A 17,417-nucleotide genomic window follows, 5' to 3' on the forward strand; every position below is an offset into this window, starting at 1 on the left:
CCCGAGCGGGTCTGATACAACTCCCCAGCGGAGGACGTAACCTATAAAGTAACGTACAGGTGAACTGTGGCTTTCTCAGTCATGCCTGATTATGAAAGGAAACAATAAAATTAGTCCACATTGTGTCCTTGAGGCTTTTATTAATTTCCACCAATGGAGTCCTTCTCAAAACATAACGGGCAAAATTCTGCTTCCAGGCCCGCAAGATAGAACTTGGATCTGATAATCTGCTCTCCTTTCATGTGCAGATGAAGGTCTCTGAGGTAGGGAGAACAGAATTAGGGTCTTTTGTTTTTAAATGTCTCAGTGTTGTGTGAGATTTTTTTTTTTTTTTTAGTACCAACTAAATGAACCTCTGAGATGAGCTGAACAATAGTGAAACAAAACAAAGTCGGCACGGCATGCCTCTTGCTTCCCTGTTGTCCAGAGTGACCTTTCCTGTAATGCTGGGTGACACGACAGTCACATTTTCCCTGCCTTTCCATTTCAAACGCTGTCTGCTTTGTGATGAGTACAATCAGTTCCTCAGTGCAGCTGTGCACTGCTGCATCCACTGGGCCTGCTGCTTCTTCTGGGGTTTGCCCCTTTGCTTGCCCAGCTGTTTGTGGCACTGCATGGTTCCCAGCTGACTCAGAGGCATTGCAAGAGATAATATACATGGACTCTGGAGTAGAAAGCTGTGCCTTGGGTCCTAGTGTGTGATGCTGCTATGTAAATATTATGGTGCCGCATCATAAAGAGACATTATTGTTGGCACGTCTGTGGGGATTTTAGCCTGGAATGCCTAATTTTCAGAAGGAATTAAGTTATATTACTTAGCGTGTCACAATATCAACAGGTGTTAGTTACAGTAACTCATTCATCCCTCCAGTTGTTTGTGAGGCAGGTAAGTGCTACACCCGTTTTGCACAGAGTTAAGGCCCAGATTTTTAAAGGCACTGCGGTGCCCAGTGGTGCAATGCCCAAGTCTCCTTTTCAAAAGCAACTGCGGCTCTCCCTGCACTAGAGCAGAACAGCCACAGTGCTGCAACTGTAGTGCTTGTAGCATAGACTCTTGCGACAGCGCTGGGGGGGGGTCCATTGCTGGAGTAAATCCACCCCCTCGAGATGCAGTAGCTAGGCTGACAGAAAAATTCTTCCATCACCTAGTGGTGTCCATACCTCAGCTTAGGCTAGCTTAACTATGTGTCTCAAGTGTGAATTTTTCACACCCTGAGGAATGTAGGTAGGTCAACCTAAGTTTTAGGCTTTAGTCAGTGGGATTTAGATTCCTACATGCCTTTCTGTGAGACTAAGGGCTTGCCTGCCCGAACAATTGGTTCATGGCAAGCTGGGGTATGAATCTACCCTTCATGGGCCTTCTGCAGACTAAGTTTCCCTATGGAACTTGCTGACATGCAGTACTCTAGTTATGCAGGGTACACGTGGACAGTCTGCAGCAGGCTCGCATGGGGTAGATTCATACCCCAGCTGGCCACAAACCAATTGCTCCTGTAGGCAAGCCCTTGGGCATGTAAGTGCCCCAGTCACTTTTGAAAATAAAACTTAAGCTCTTAAATCAGTTAGGTGTTGTAGCACCTTAAATACCTTCAAAAATGTGGGCCTTGATGCTACGGAGGGGGGCAGCCTCAGCTGGATTTAGAACCCAGGTGTTCCTTACTCAGATCATTAGATCACCCTATCTCTCTCAGTTCAGTAGTTTGGCTAATAGGGGGTACATGTTCTTTTTCTTCCTCCTCTTAAAATTCTTCTCTCTGGTTCATAACTTTGTTCTTCTTGTTCCTCATCCTCTCAGCAAAAGAAAAGGAAAACAAAAATCATGCCTTCACAAAATATCTGTCAAGTGTTAACAGTAGGACTCAATTAAAACAGTCAAGAGTTGGGTTTAGATATAAGCAGTGCAAGGGTTTGGGCAGGGGATCACTTGACTCAATCATGCATTGGCTCAAGCCAGAGGTTTCTCCTCCTCCTCTATCTGCACTGGGACCACATTGAAATGTAACCTCTTGCTGGAGCTGGTCAGAAAAAAAAATACACACACACAGTCTCTCTCTCTTTCTGAAAACCTAACCCCCACCCCCCCAAAAAATTGAAAAATGTTGGCTTTCAGATGATAATTTTCAGGTTTGGGGGCTTTCTGACAAACTGAAAATGTTCAAGGAAAGCAGATACTTTCTGCACAGAACTTCATCTTGTTAAAAACCCAAATTTCTATCAAACATAGTTTCAGTGAGAAGCTTTTGACCAGCCCTAAGTCCTTCTCTCCCACTCTGACATGATCAGTGGAACTGGAGTCAGAGGGCCCATGTTCCCTACAGGGACTGTCAGGGACTGGACCCTAAGAGAACGGGGGAAATGATGGAGTTAGTCTGGAAGCAACTCAGGTACAAGGACAGAGCAGTGCACAGGATTTATTTAAAGCTTCACTTGTTCCACTTAACCTGAATTCAGCTTCAATCATTGCTAGAGAAACATGGTGGCAGAGTGTAAGCTGTGAATTCTCTGCAGTCCAGCAGCTGGCAGTGTGAGCCATGGAACTTGGTCTGAAGCTCCCCAAAGCCCTGGATTTTGCAAACACAAACCTAGCCCAGCAATAGATCCGGGGGGAGAAGGCATTCAAGCTGTACACAAACCTGGTCATGCAGGAGGTTGATAGCAGCAGGAAAGTAGAACTGTTGTTTTACCCTATTGCAGAGCAAGGAAGAGAGGTCTGCATCACTCTGAAGCTCACCAGTGCCTCAAGTCTCATAGGAGTCTAGGAGCCTTGGGGACCTATTGCTCCCCAAAGCAGAATGACACAGGTTTTTCACTAGAGACCAATCCGAAGGGGAGGGAGGAGATAGACTTCCTGTGTTACTGCCTTATGCACACTGGCTGCTGCTTGCAATTTTGGGGACTTGACAGACTCCCTGATTTGAGACAGGACGGTCTGTAGCACTTGGGGTCACCCTGCAGGAGTGGCTACTCTGGGAAGGCTCTCACATTTAGGCAGATGCTCATGCATGGGGTGTGCAGAAGAAGCCTCAAGAGAGGATGAAAGCCCTAGGGCACATGCCACCTCCAAAAATACATGCAGAGAGACAACAGCAAAGGAGAGCAGGTGGCCAGCGTTCCCTACCCAGAGTGAGATGCCCTAACCCTACCCAGAGTGTGAATTTCCTGTGGGAGACAGCAGGAGTGATGAAAGGAGAAATGCCCTGCATAGGATAGCATTGCAAGAAGCGTGGCAAGTCAAACCATTTTAGCAGGGTGTGCGAGAGCAGGGGATGGTCCCAGAAAGAGCCAGTCAGACTTGTACGAGAGGGAGATGGCATATCAGGCAGCAGTGATTACATGACTCTTATTGAGTCTGAGAGCATATCAGATTCAGGCTTTTGGGACAGGAAAGCAACAAGGGACAGTACCAACCCCTGGGCATGCAACAATGTGTATAGGTAAACACACTGTGTGATTTCAGCTGGATAGTGGGACCTTCTGTCATGGGATTTCTCCAGAGGAATTGGACTCCAAAACACCCATTGCAAAGAGAAGGTGCACTCTAATAAGATACCGTGATAGCATAATGCAGCTTGTAGGAAAATGTGACCTCATCCCAAAAAATAACCAAAAAAATAACAGATGGTATCAACGGAAGTTTGTGGGAGTAGTGGATAAGATTCGCAGACCCCTCTTGGGGAAGACAGCCACACAAGCCTTGGGTCTGATCAGGGTGCAGTGTCAGAATTTTATAGCTGCAGTGCAAGACACCAAACGAGGAGCCCCATGGACAATGGAGGCTATTTTAAAAGCATATGGGTGGGTTTTCAAAGATGAAAAGTGCCTCTAAAAAAAGCTTGACTAGACATAGACCCCACAATGGAACCTCTGTGCTTACCATGAAGGAAAATTCCAATGACGCTACATAAGCCAATATGCAAGGAGCTTGAAAGTCTGAAGAGCAGGGGTATCATAGCACCTGTAGAGGCCAGTACAGTCTGGCATAAGCAGCATAGTGATGGTAAAGAAGCCATCAGGCAAATTATGCACCTGCATAGACCCAAAGACACTGAGCTGGGCATTGAAAAGATTCTACTATCCACTGTCCACAACTGAAGACATCTTGCCAGAACTTTCCAAAGCCAGAATCTTTATGCTTTGTGCTGTGAAGAACGGGTTTTGATACATAAATATGGATAGTGTCCAGCATGCTGACAACCTTTGCAACACCATTTGGTTATTACAGATGGCTGCGGATGCTGATGGGCATAAACCCACCACCAGAGGTGTTCCAGAGAAGAGACGGACCCAGGCACGGGAATGACTGCCTGGGATGAAAATAATTGCAGATAATACCCTTGTCTGTAGGTGAAGGGAGCAATGATACAGAAGCTGAATGAGACCATGACAGAAAACTATGAGCTTTTCTACAGAGATCCCGGGAAAAGAACAGAAAAGGCGACTCAAACAGCATGAGGTGACAAACTGGATGTCCACTCACAGCAAATGGATAGAAATTAGTTCCCAGTAAGATTCAGGCAGTCAGAGACATGGCAGCTCCAGGGGATGTGACAGGGATTTTACAGTGCTTCATGATGATTTTCCTATCCACACTTGGCTGCAGTAGCGTGACCTATACATCAGCTCACAAGGCAGTATGTTGAATGGGACTGGGCAGGTCCCCAACAGCAGTCACACTGAAACAAATGCCCCTGTCCTGAAGCACTGCCAGCCAGGACAGCCACTGACACTCCAATGTGATGCTTCAGAAAGAGGACTGGGTGTAGCAGAAGCTGGTTGCTTATGCCAGCAGAGCCCTGTCAGAGAGTGACCAGTGGTGTGCCCAAATACAAAAAGCTTCTGGTTGTGGTACTTGGAGTGAAGGAATTCCATAAGCACCCCTCTGGCTACCCAGTAAGAGTGCAATCAGACTATAAAACCCTAGAGACAGTCGTGGCAAAGTTCCTTCTTTGTGCTCCAAAGATATTGCAGTGCATATTGATGCTCCGCCAGCACTACCTGCTAGAGGTCAGATATTGTCCAAGATGGTGTTAGCTGATACCTTGAGCAGGGGATACGTACCCAGTTTCAACAGCGAAGCTGATGGAAATCAGAAGCTATGGAAAAGGACATCTAACTATAGGCAGTCTAGAGAACGACACTAACAGAGTGGCTAGAAGACAAAAGCCAAGTACTGGTAGGAGCAGAACTGTATTTTCAAATGAAAGATGAGTTGTGTGTGCAGGATGGAACCATATTTAGCGTACAGAGAGCTGCTGTCTCTCCCTTGTTACGTAAGGATGTCATCTAAAACTTGTGCCTCACACCTGGGCTTTGACTGCTGTCTTGTATGGACTTAAGAGTGTGTTAACTGGCTGGGAATAAATACATAGCTCTGCTCCTTGGTAGAAGGGGGACACCTGCTGGTCCTATGATAACTGCCAGCAGAATGACACACTGTTACCACAAAAGCTGCACAGCCAACCATGCAAAAAGTTGGGAGCAGACCAATTTACCATAAAGGAAAATGATACTTGACTAGTGGACTAGTATTCAAACTTGTGGGAGGCTGATGCCCTGCCTAATACAAGAAGCAAGTCAGTGACTGGCAAACTGAGGGCTCACTTTGTGAGAGATGGCATTCCAGACACTGGTCACGGACAAACTTTGCCTTGGAAGAATCCAAAGGATTTGCATGCAAATAGGTGTTTACCATTCCTCTGTGGGCATGCTGGGGAGGAGATGTGGCAGTTAAAGTAGAATTAACTGTGAAAACAGCTAAGACTGTTACACCAGGCTGTTTTCCTGTGGCTCAGACCCATTTAGTAGTTTTTGTATACAGGAATAACCCCATCACCGGGGTGCCAAAACAGTTCAGTCCAGCATAGGCACTGATGGGATGAAGAACCAAAAAATCAGTGAGGGGAGACCTCTTGGATCCAGAAGGATGGGGACACCGCCAAGAGGAGGTGGCCAAGAATCGGCAACACAGGCACTGAGAGTACAACACGTCAGCCAAGGACTTACTGATCCCAGAGACACGCTTCTGAGAGGATCATTAGAGAGACACCAGAAGGAAGGGACAAAACGTGTTCATGAGGGGGCAGTGGCACCCAGGTCATAAGAGGTGACTACACAAAAGAGACAAATGCTTCCTGTTCCTTCAGATCACTTATGAGCCTGCAGATCACTTATGAGCCTGCAGACCCAACACCCACAAAGCACCTACAAAGAAACAGCTCATCTCAGCACTGAGACACAGAACCATCCAGTGGCCAACCCAACAGGGAGGGAGGAGAATCCACACAGAGCTAGTCTGCTAGGCTAGGAGACAGGTGAGGGGGAGTCAAAGATAGGTCACTTCTGGTGTGGTTGCCTTTTGAGGAAACCAAACTATCTCAAAGACAATGTAACCAGCTTAATCTGTGGTAAAGATGAAACTCCAATTTGCCTATGTGGTAGCATAACCTCTGGCCAAAAGGACATGGGCTGGGGTCTGGGTGTCAATTTGTTTCTCATGTTTATAAAATAGGGAAGCTGTACCATTAGTGGAACTGGGATCAGTCGGCCTAAGCCCTCTGGAGGGACGGTAATGGACAGGACACCAGAGGAACTGAACGGTTGGAGTTAGGCTGGAAGAAACTCAGCTACATGGGCAGCTGTGCACAGTTCCACTTGTTTAACTTAACCTGCATTGAGCTTTAGTCATTGCTAAAGAAACATCCTCTGCTTTTGTCTAGCAGCTCAGGCCCCATACATCTTAGTGTTGACTTGGAAATGACCTTTATGTATATTTTGAGTTTTGTCAATGTTTCTGTTATGGGGCTTTCTTTGAGACATACAGGCAGCCTTTCCCCTTCTTATGATCACCACGGGGCACTCCTAATTATCAGGTGGGTAAGACAAGGCACCACCTCGTATGTCTGCAGTCACTTCAGTGTGCTGCAGGTCTCGTGAGACTGGCAAATTAGGCAGTGGAGGTTAGAGCAGCAATAGCATCCCTGCTGAAGGATGTGGTGAAACCTGACCAACAGTTTGAGACATGCACTCTTAAGACATAACTATGAATCTGCAACCCTAGGCATGAACTGAGGAACAGATGTGGCCACCATTTCCTCAAAGAAAGAAGTTTCATTACCTCCCTTGTTAGTGGCTGTTACCTCCTTCCAGTGGCTTCGGGGCTCTGGTAACCTCTCCAGCTTCCAAATCTGTATCGAAGGCAGGTTTGTTAAAGTTTGTGGAAAACCAATATACAAGCATAAGTGATGACAGTTTCCTCAAGTGCACCTGCCGGTTCAAGTCAGCTTTCTTGCCAAGGGCCTAACTTTGGCCCAACTAAAGCTGACTACATGGACACTCAGAGGAGATAGAGAGAGGGTGGAGGTGGAGATGGTGGAGGACTTGCTAGTGGCAAGAAGGAAATTCATAAGGCTGAGCTACAATGGAATTTGGCTGAAATTTCAGTTCTGATGCTGATATAAACCTGAAACGCAAAGATCTAAAGCATCTTGAACTTTTGTTAAAATGCCCTATTCCTAGGTTTGAATCTGAATATACTAAAGAATTGCCTCTCTGCTATTGCAAGTGTTCCTGATAAAAGGAACCCAAAATTTATTGCTTGAAATCCTCATAAAACTAGCATTTATCCATCTGTTTATATGACCATATTGTCCTACTCTCTGAACTCCATACACACACACAAATGAATTCATCCACACAACACCCTTGAAGGCAGGAAATAATTATTATTCCCATAGTAGAAATGAGGTAAAGAGAGCAACTCGCTCAACATAATACTGAGGAAAGTCTGTGTTAGAGCTGGGATCCGAACTCAAGTATTCTGAGTAGCAGCCCAGGGCCTTAACTAGAAGACCACAGTTCTGGTTTTATTCTATCACTTTAGTATTTGATAGATTTCCCCCAAGGAAGCTAATTTGGGTATTCCAAGCCTACAAAACTCCCTTCTTTTGAACCTTAAAATGCAGATTCATGTTTCTTATCCCTTCTAGACACCGTAACTTTGACAAAAAGGATATCTGATTTGGAGATTCTTTCTATGAAAGTTCAATAATTGTACCTTTCACAAAGACATGGTGGGAGGCAGAATGGATCCCGTCTTCATCCTGTGAGTGAACGTTTATTTCCAGGCAATATCACTACCACCATTCTGTCCTAATTCAAAGTACCCCAAAGCAATTGAATGGCATAAGCACAATGTAAGAAGGGCACTAAAGTTATATCTCAATTACACACAATCAATAAGACATTCAACAGCTTTATTTGTACTTTATCAGCCAGCAGTTAAGGGTAACAAAATCTCTGAGGCAGCCATTGTCAGATGGCTCAGGGTATGCATCAAAGAAGCCTATAAAGCAGGAAGAGCTATTCCTCCTGTAATACATATGTGACAGAGGAGTGCTGATAAGAGACTGAACCTTTTTCTCCTGGCCTCAGTCATGTGTGGGTCATGGTTACATAAGGCTAACAACTCTGTTATAATCCACGGCAGTCAGTGCCTACTATTAACCCCTCCAAGAAGGTTAATGCTCTCTCACTTTCTCTTCTAAGGGTTCAGCAACCAGCCATGCTTTGAAGATCTGTACTTATGAAGAAATATGCAAGGCAGTTTAATGGTCACGTTTTTCTAGCTATTACAAGCTTGATCTCCTAGAATTAGCAAAACCCTCCAATGTGCATGTCTCAGTCATGCCCTTTTCAAGCTCACAGTGTACCCACGAATGTATTTAGTTATGGTAAAGAGTTTGTTCCCTGCCAGAAATTAATGTTACTGTTTGTTACAGCCCTAGCAAGACTGTTGGGTATGAATAGGAAGACTAGGAAATTTGTACTTATTTCCTTTTTTAACCATTCTTGCCTGACTGACTGTCACCCCCCTGCATGGAAAGAGGTGGATTTAACTGATTAGAGGTTAGAGTTATTAAATTAAATACATAGAAACAGGCCATGGACAAAGGGAATGTTCTGTCTGACAGTGCTATAAGTAGCAACTCAAAAGTATATAGCAGATGTGGAAGGCTTCATTTCTCTGAATGTATTTACCAGCAGTTACAGCAAGTGATCACCATGCCCACAAACCACAAGGAGAGCAGGAAACCCAGTCAGATTGTCAAGCAGAAATGACTGAATAAAAGATATGATCATGACAATAAAATGTAAAACCATGCCCCCACCCCAGGGTGGGTCACTGGCAGCAGGGATCAAAGTTGGGATCTCTGACTCTTAGACCATGAGCCTCTACTGCATCAGCTAAAAGACCCAGCTCTGTTAGCCAAGGCTGTAGCAGGTTTTCAATCCTTACCAGGGGCCCGGACATCACGAGATGGGGACAGAGTGCCCGACCAACTGGGGGTGTGTCACAAACGATTTTGCATTCTCTGCATCTGGCCTTGGGCTGTAAAACATCCTAACGCAGATTGGAATGATGACCAATCTTGCCACCTTCAGGACAATGTGTAAAGCCCAACTTTTTTTCCATAGCTTTCCCTCAAAAACCACCATCTTCTGGAGAGGGGTTGAGACATGGGAAAGAAGGAAGAAATGGAAAGAGGAGGAAGGGGTGTGTGTGTATGTTTGTGTGTAAGAGAGAGAGAGAGGTGGTGGGGTGAGAGGAATGGATTAATCCAGTGGCTGATGCTGGAGGAAGGGGAACAAAAAAGATCCTCTTAATACATGCTCCAGGTTCAGGAGGAGATCAAAAAAGACATTTGATAAATTGTTCCATTTTGCTGGCATTATACATTCTTGCAAGGCACTGAGAGACCAAGATGATGAGCACTAGATAAGGCATTATCATTATAGGGTTAAAATCAAAACCATGTGATAGAAGTCACACTTTCTCCTCCTGACACGCTGGTTTAAAATGCCTTGTCAAGCCACAAAATGTCACAGAACATGGAAACTAAAAAAGAAAGAAAAATGGGCAACACTTTTGTACAGGTGCAACTAACAACACAGTAGAGAGGGTGACTAGAGAGTGATCAATAAAGAGCCCAGGGCAGGACATATGCGGTGTTCTGAGTGCGTAGTGTTACCCCAGCTCTTTTAGCATCTGGATAGATTAAGGTTCAGTTTCTACCTTTACATGCAAATCCCATTTTAGTTAGTGGGAACTGTGAGAGTGCTGAATTTGTTCCAGTGTGATGAATTGGGTGCACCTGGTCCCTTCAGGTGAATTTTGATACCTTTAGGTGCAGATCCTAATGAAGGGTGTAAGTGCACCGTCCAGGTGGTTGAATGTTTATTTGCTGTACCTGCTGAGCCACAAATAGTGTGCTGAAGCGACACAGACCAAGGGAATTATTAAGGGTGTTCACATAAAAGTGTTACTGTACAGCACAGCAAAGCACAGCCAAGCGCACACGTTATACGCTAGGTGGTGAAATGCGGGCAGGCTCCAGTATTAGGAGAAATGTGGTAGTGATGTATACGGTATGAACGATGTGGCCTGCAGAGTACTAGTACTGTCTCTGCTGCTGTTATTGAGGTGCTCTCACTGAACTGAAACTGCTGAGGATTTGCTCCCTGGGATACCCATTTCCAAGACTTCGTTTGGAGGGATCTACTGCCCACAGGCAGACACACAGAGACCCCCTTGAGAAAAAGAACTGACAACAAAAGGGGGGAGCCTTTTTTTTCCCCTGCAACAAGAGGATGAGTGGGGGGCTGATCAGGGAGCAGCAGTGGCTCAAGGTAGGAGAAGGTATTTTATTTGATTGCTGTAATGAAGAAATGGGGGCTGAGGGGAGGTGGCGGGGAAAGATCCAAATGTCTTGTCAGTGTTTAATTTCATCTGGTGGTATTTCGCTCCCCCAAATCCTTTAATTGCTTGTATTTATTTCTGGACCTTACAGCATGTTACCGTCTTAGCCCACAGAACCTGTTCTTAGGGGGATCCTGTTAGTGGGGCTGCCCATACGTGTCCAAAGGTTTTTTGTTTTTTAAATCTAAAATTGATGGGTGGGTGTGTTGCAGGAGAAAGGGGGATATAGAAAAGTCTTGATCAGGAAGGCTTTGCTTTAAGCAGTGCATGATGTAGTATCTTATTTGCCAATTACACTTATGTGCCTGATTCCTATTAACTTCCATTTGAGAGAAATACATGGGCTTTAACTCAAAGTTTTGTTTTTTTGCTCAAAGACCTGTCAAAATGCTGGTATTTGTCACATTTGACTGCATGGCATTTATCCTCTGCTTTTACCATAAGGGTTAAGACTCAAGGAAATGGACATTTTATTACACAGATGTGGAAATGAGAATGATATGTCTGCTTAAAGGACCCTCTCTGTCACACTCAAAATAATTTAATGCTTCCATTGCTGGAAACTAACAATTTACTTAGAATTGTGGAGATTGTCCTCAGACCACAGGGCTTGTTGATTTCCAGATTAGGTGACCCGCTAACATTCTTTTTCTGTCTGCCTACCTATGTGTGTACATCCTAACAGGAGCAACTAGAACCAGCCGTCACAGACTGGCTTCATATTAGTACTTAAATAAACATTTTGCTGCCTTTCAGACAGCTTCTTGATGCCTCCTTAAAATTTAGATGATTAATCAATTGGGTTAGTGGCCAATTAGGCATAACCTTGTAAGAAAATAATTATGCTTGAGTATATGGGATTTGACTAGTAATGTGGTACAGTAGACACCCAGATTTCAATGGCTCTTTCCTAATATGTGTAGATTCAGTGGCTTCTCCTTAATTTGATTTTTGTCTTAAAGTGAGATGACAAGTGCATTGCTATTTGTCAGGGGATAATTCATTTTCAAAGGCAGTGAAATATGTATTTTAGTTGGCTTCCTGCTTTTTCCCCCTTTTGTTTTAAAACTATCTTCTTGTCTGTCACTACTTTCCTCCTTTTAAATATGTTCTTTGTAATGCCACTGCTTGCTTTGGTTATTTGGTTTGGACAAGTGAATTTTACTTCAGTGCCCAAGGAGTCTCATAAGAGGAGGTTACAGTGTTATGCCTTTTGAGGACAGTCATTTTAACTGATCTTGTTAAGTAACACCGTTATTAAATGAATACAAATTGGAGCAAATGCATTTTTCAGTGCTCACAAGTTCTGCTTCTGAGCTAAATTTCTCTTTATGACTAGAGAGGTTTTTGCACTGCAGTATTACAATACAGCCATATTAAAAAGGTCCTTGGAGCAAATAACCCTCCAACACTGCAGCTTCAGTTTCAATAGATTTAAGTAATTCTGTGGGAAATAACAACACTGGATTTAAACAATCTAGGCTAAATTGAAGTCCCCCCACCCTCTCCCATTTTATATGTCAACTTCTTGTAGCTTTTATGCCAGGGACAAATCTAAGACCCATGTCTAAAAAGTGAAAGAAAAATATTTTAATTCATATCCCCCCTCCCTTTTTTTTAGTGCAACAGGTCCTGAAGCCTTTTTAAAAATAGATTGAAAGTGAAGTATATGCTTGACTGTGTATTTCCTTAACTAAATAGAGAGTAGTGTATGTTCTGCAGATGAACATTGGTACATAACATCATTTTCTTCTCTGTACTGTTTATTATCTTGTTTCTATAATGTAACAAAGAAAAAAAAAAAAAAAGGAAACTCAGGATAAAAGAGAAGATTCCAAAGGGATTACTGTACAGGCAATTTCTGAGCTATTAGGATTTATTCTGAGGCAAACTGTATTGTGTATTTAGTGCTCTCATTGAGATGTGGCATTGAAGTCAGTCATGATATAGGCAAGTACATGTAGTACAGCAGTCTCCCACCACATCCATACTTCATAATTTTGAGGTGTAAAGAACAGACCCAGAACTAAGCCACTTACCTTCAGTGCTAAATCTCTATTTTTGAGTGGAGGTGAAGAGGGTTTGCTTATTTCTCTGTAATTGCAGCTTTTGTTTTGTTTTTTACAAATGAATATAGTCATTTTAATAATGTGGAAACTGTAGAAATAAGGCGGAAGTATCTATTTGGTCCAAACAAGAAGCAGAAATCTCATACAGTAGAACCTCAGAGTTAGGAACACCAGAGTTACAAACTGACTGGTCCAACACACACCTCATTTGGAACAGGGAGTTTGCAATCAGGCTGCAACAGAGACCCTCTCCCTCCCCCCCAAAAAAGGCAAATACAGTACAGTATTAAAGGTAAACTACTTTAAAAAAAAAAGGGGGGGGGGAGTTTAAAAAATTGACAAGGTAAGGAAACTGTTTCTGTGCTTGTTTTGTAATCCATACACCTCCTGGTTGTGGTGTTCGGTCCCATCTAGTGGCACTGAGACCACTTAGAGAGAGATTAATGAGTCTGCCCTACAGCGCTAGCTACTAGCCATATGGCTTTTAGCTCATGCAGTAGAGGCTCATGCACTAAGCTCCAGAGACCCCATCCACCCGCTGACAACCAGGGTCTGTTGGTGATACAGTTTCATTTGAATTAAGATGGTTACAATGCGGCATTTTTCTTCTACATCGTAAAGTTTCAAAGCTGCATTAAGTCAGTGTTCAGATGTAAACTTTTGAAAGAACCACCATAACGTTTTGTTCAGAGTTACGAACAACCTCCGTTCCAGAGGTGTTCGTAGCTCTGAGGTTCTACTGTACGTGTAATTTGGCTGAAGTGTGAGTTTGGCCTGATCAGTCAAATGCTTGCGTACCAAACATTGCTCCACATAAACCTTTCGAGTACAGATCCTTTCATTGATTGGAGAGTGGCATTGCTTAGGGTGACAGATATTTATTGCAGAGGGACAGTAAGTGCTCTCCTATTTTACTTATGTAATAATCAGTTCTAGCAAACTGATGGAGTTGGAATGTTACCTGTATAAACCAGATTTGAAGAGGGAGGCATTTGCTGTTTGGGGGCGGGGGGTGGAATCCTTCCATTTTTAGATATCTTTAATCCAGGGCTTCAGTAACTGTAGTAATGCTAATTTTCTATCAATTTGCATGCAGGAATGCCTAGACCATCTTAGAGCAGAGTAATTCAAGCTCTACTTTATCTGGAGTATAGGGTTTTTTGTTTGTTTGTAAAAGAAGGGAGGAGAAAAAAGGCAAAGAGTTATCTTATTCATATCCTGTTCAGATCCTTATTCCGATCCTGTTCGGGCCATTGATGAAACAGAACAGTTAAAGAAACAATTTTGGAATTATGTTTCTCTTGATTAACAAATTAAGCTTATAAATGGACAGATGCATCACTTCATTGTAACACTACTTGTTAATGTTTGCACATCACTTGATAAAATAAGACCAGCTGCTCAGGTGTGCTAGGGCTGCTTTGCACTGCTCTGTTGGGGAAAAACTGCCTTAAAACTCACAACCAGACCCCCAAGAATGTCCTCTCCTTGCTTAGGGGTGTGGCTGAGGAAAAGTGCCCCCTGAATCCCCAGCAGCTGGAGTTGTTGGCAATCTCTTCTTAATAAGAGCAGCTTGAGGGCTGCTGTAACTTGTGTTGATGTTAGGACTGGTGCTCAGACAGCCCGGTATTGGGATAGCATGAAATTGACCTAGTCACCTTCATAAACACTTCAGCCCCTCTGAGCTAAGATTCCCACACGCTTCACTCCAAATTCACTGGTTTAGATTAAAACCTAAAATAAATTTATTAACTACAAAGTGATTATAAGGGATAGCAAACAGATCAAAGCAGATTACCTAGCAAACAAACAAAAATGCAAACTAAAATTAATATACTAGACAGATAGGGTGAGAATCTGCTACTTCATATCCAAACGGAGGGTACCGGCGGACTTGTAGATTCTTAAGGCACAAGCTGCATTAGTTTTACAGCTTGGATTTTTCAGGTTTTCATACACAGGCTAGAAATCCCAGGAAATCCAGCACTTCCAGGGAAGAACAGATGATGTCACTCCCTGCCTTATATAGCTTTAGCATATGGCGGGAACACTTTCTTTCAAAACTTGGTTCCCAGACGGGTTTATGGAAAAATACGGGCATCCCAAGATGGAGTCCAGCAACATGTGGCCTGGTCACATGTCCTTGTAGAGACATAGCAGCCATCACTTACAGGCTGTCTGGAGTGTTCTCAGGAAGGCTCACCAGGTGGGAGATAAGCTTCTCCCAAGGCCTATTTTTCCCTAATGGCTCATTGTCTTGAATAGGCCCTTCCCTGCCAGCTATCGAGACTGAAAGCCTCTTGTCTAGTGGGCGTTGCCCAGGTGTAACTACATTTGAAGTACAGATACATAGTCAATATTTATAACTTCAGATACAAAAATGATACATGTATACAAATTGAATAATCCTATTCATCAAATCATAACTTTTCCAATAACACCTTACACAACCTGTCTTGCATAAAATACATCATTATTATACTATAATCCTATAATAATAATAATAATTAATATCACTCTGAAAATCTGGGGTGCAGTGTCACAGTGGGACCTTTCAGTTTTGTCTTTAAAGTGCCATGCACAGTTACAAGAATGGTCATACTGGGTCAAACCAATGGTCCATCTAGCCAAGTATTCTGTCTTCCAACAGTGGCCAATGCCAGGTGCTTCAGAGGGAATGAACAGAACAGGGCAATTACTGAGAGATCCGTCTCCTGTAGTCCACTCCCAACTTCTGGCAGTCAGAGGCTAGGGACACCCAAAGCATAGGGTTGCATCCCTGACCACCTTGGCCAATAGCTAGTGATGGACCTCCTCCAAGAACTTCTCTCATTCTTTATTTAATCCACTTATAGTTTTGGCCTTCACAGTATCCCCTGGCAACAAGTTCTACGGGTTGACTGTGAGTTGTGTGTTTGTTTTAAACCTGCTGCCTAGTCATATCATTGGGTGACCCCTGGTTCTTGTTTTATGTGAAGGAGTAAATAATAGCTTTCTTACTCACTTTCTCCACACTATTCATGAATTTGTAGAACTCTATCATATCCCCCTTTTTCCAAGCTGAAAAGTCCCAGTCTTTTAAGTGGCTTCCATATGAGGAGAGGTTCCATATTCCTAGTAATTTCTGTTGCCCTTCTCTGTACCTTTTCCAATTCCAATATATTTTTTTGAGATGGTGCGACCAGAACTGCATGCAGTATTCAAGGTGTGGGCATACCATGGATTTATATAGTGGCATTATGATATTCGCTGCTGTCTTATCTATCCCTTTCCTAATGGTTGCTAACATTCTGTTAGCTTTTGACTGCCACTCCACATTGAGCAGATGATTTCTGAGAACTATCCACTGTGACTCCAAGATCTTTCTTGAGTGGTAACAGCTTTTTTTTAGGGCCCATCATTTTGTATGTGTAGTTGGGATTTTGTTTTTCAATGGACATGCTTTGCATTTGTCAACATTGAATTTCGTCTGCTATTTTCTTGCCCAGTCACCCAGTTTTGTGAGATCTCTTTGTAACTCCTTGCAGTCTGCTTTGGACTTGATCATCTTGAGTAATTTGGTATTGTCTGCAAATTTTGCCTCTTCATTGTTTACCCCCCTTTTCCAGATGTTATGTTAAACAGCACTGACTATGGTGGTATGTATAACAAACAATAATAGAAAATTAGTTTGTAGATTTCATAACATACTTTTGACTGGCTTGCAAAATCAAGCAGAATCATTTCTGATGCCCTTACCTAGTTCCTTGGTGCCTCTATGTTAGTGCATGTAGCATCTTCAATACCCTGCTATACTTAGAGATGACAACATAGATTAACAATACCTAATGGGCCATATCCTCAGCTGGTGTAAATTAGCACAGCTCAGTTAAACTCAGGGAGCTACATCAGTTTACACCAGCTGAGGATGTGGCCCATTACTTATACAAGGCCCGATTGATACTTACTTTTTGCTATGTTGTACTTTTACTGCACAAGAAATCCCCTTTAAATCAATGGGATTACTCCTGGAATAAAATACTCTTCAATGTGAATGAAGGCATCAGAATCTGCTTCATAGTGCCTTTCATCCAGGAGATGTATACTGATTCTATGCAGGGACTGCCCACTGTTGAAATTCATGCACCCCTGGAGTGGAACAGAGCAGCCATTCTGGACTAGCAACATTTTACCGGAGGAGGTTTGGGGAAGAGAAATGAAGAAAAACAAATCCATTTGAAGTCATAGGGGGAATTGTAGGCAACAGAATGTAATTATCCAAGTTGGATATTGGCCAGGATATGTTAGCTAACATTTTTAATCTTGCAAAAAAAATCTTGGGGTTTTTAATAACAAATGGCCAGGATTATGTCTTACATCTTATTTGAAAGCTTGAGTTAAGAATGGAGTCAGTGGTTTGCTTTCCCTCTGAATAAGCTGCTGTCATTAATGTGTGTTCCAGCCTAAGAGCCCATCACTCTCCTGATACACATGGCATACATCTCTGTGTATCCAGGAGCTTTTTTTGTTCTCCACTGCTTGTCTGAGGAAACTCTAAACAATGAGCATTACTTTATGGTTCTTCCTTTTTGACTTAATTTCCTTTCCTTTTT

The 17,417-nt window shown here is 43.1% G+C and overlaps 1 protein-coding gene across 8 annotated transcripts in view; it reads left to right on the forward strand.

The window, feature by feature from the left end:
• Positions 1-10,436: 10,436 nt before the first annotated feature.
• Positions 10,437-17,417, forward strand: part of DAB1 (DAB adaptor protein 1) — a 665,352-nt gene continuing 658,371 nt past the window's right edge. For 7 of the 8 annotated variants that reach the window (XM_074961662.1, XM_074961656.1, XM_074961664.1 and 4 more), the window contains exon 1: positions 10,438-10,686. The gene's annotated coding sequence lies outside the window, so the exon portion shown is untranslated. Of the gene's footprint in view, positions 10,687-17,417 lie in introns of all 8 variants that reach the window. The other variant, XM_074961667.1, reaches the window with a different exon arrangement.

This window comes from Natator depressus, chromosome 8 (genome assembly GCF_965152275.1).
Source record: "Natator depressus isolate rNatDep1 chromosome 8, rNatDep2.hap1, whole genome shotgun sequence".
Lineage (NCBI taxonomy): Eukaryota > Metazoa > Chordata > Testudines > Cheloniidae > Natator > Natator depressus.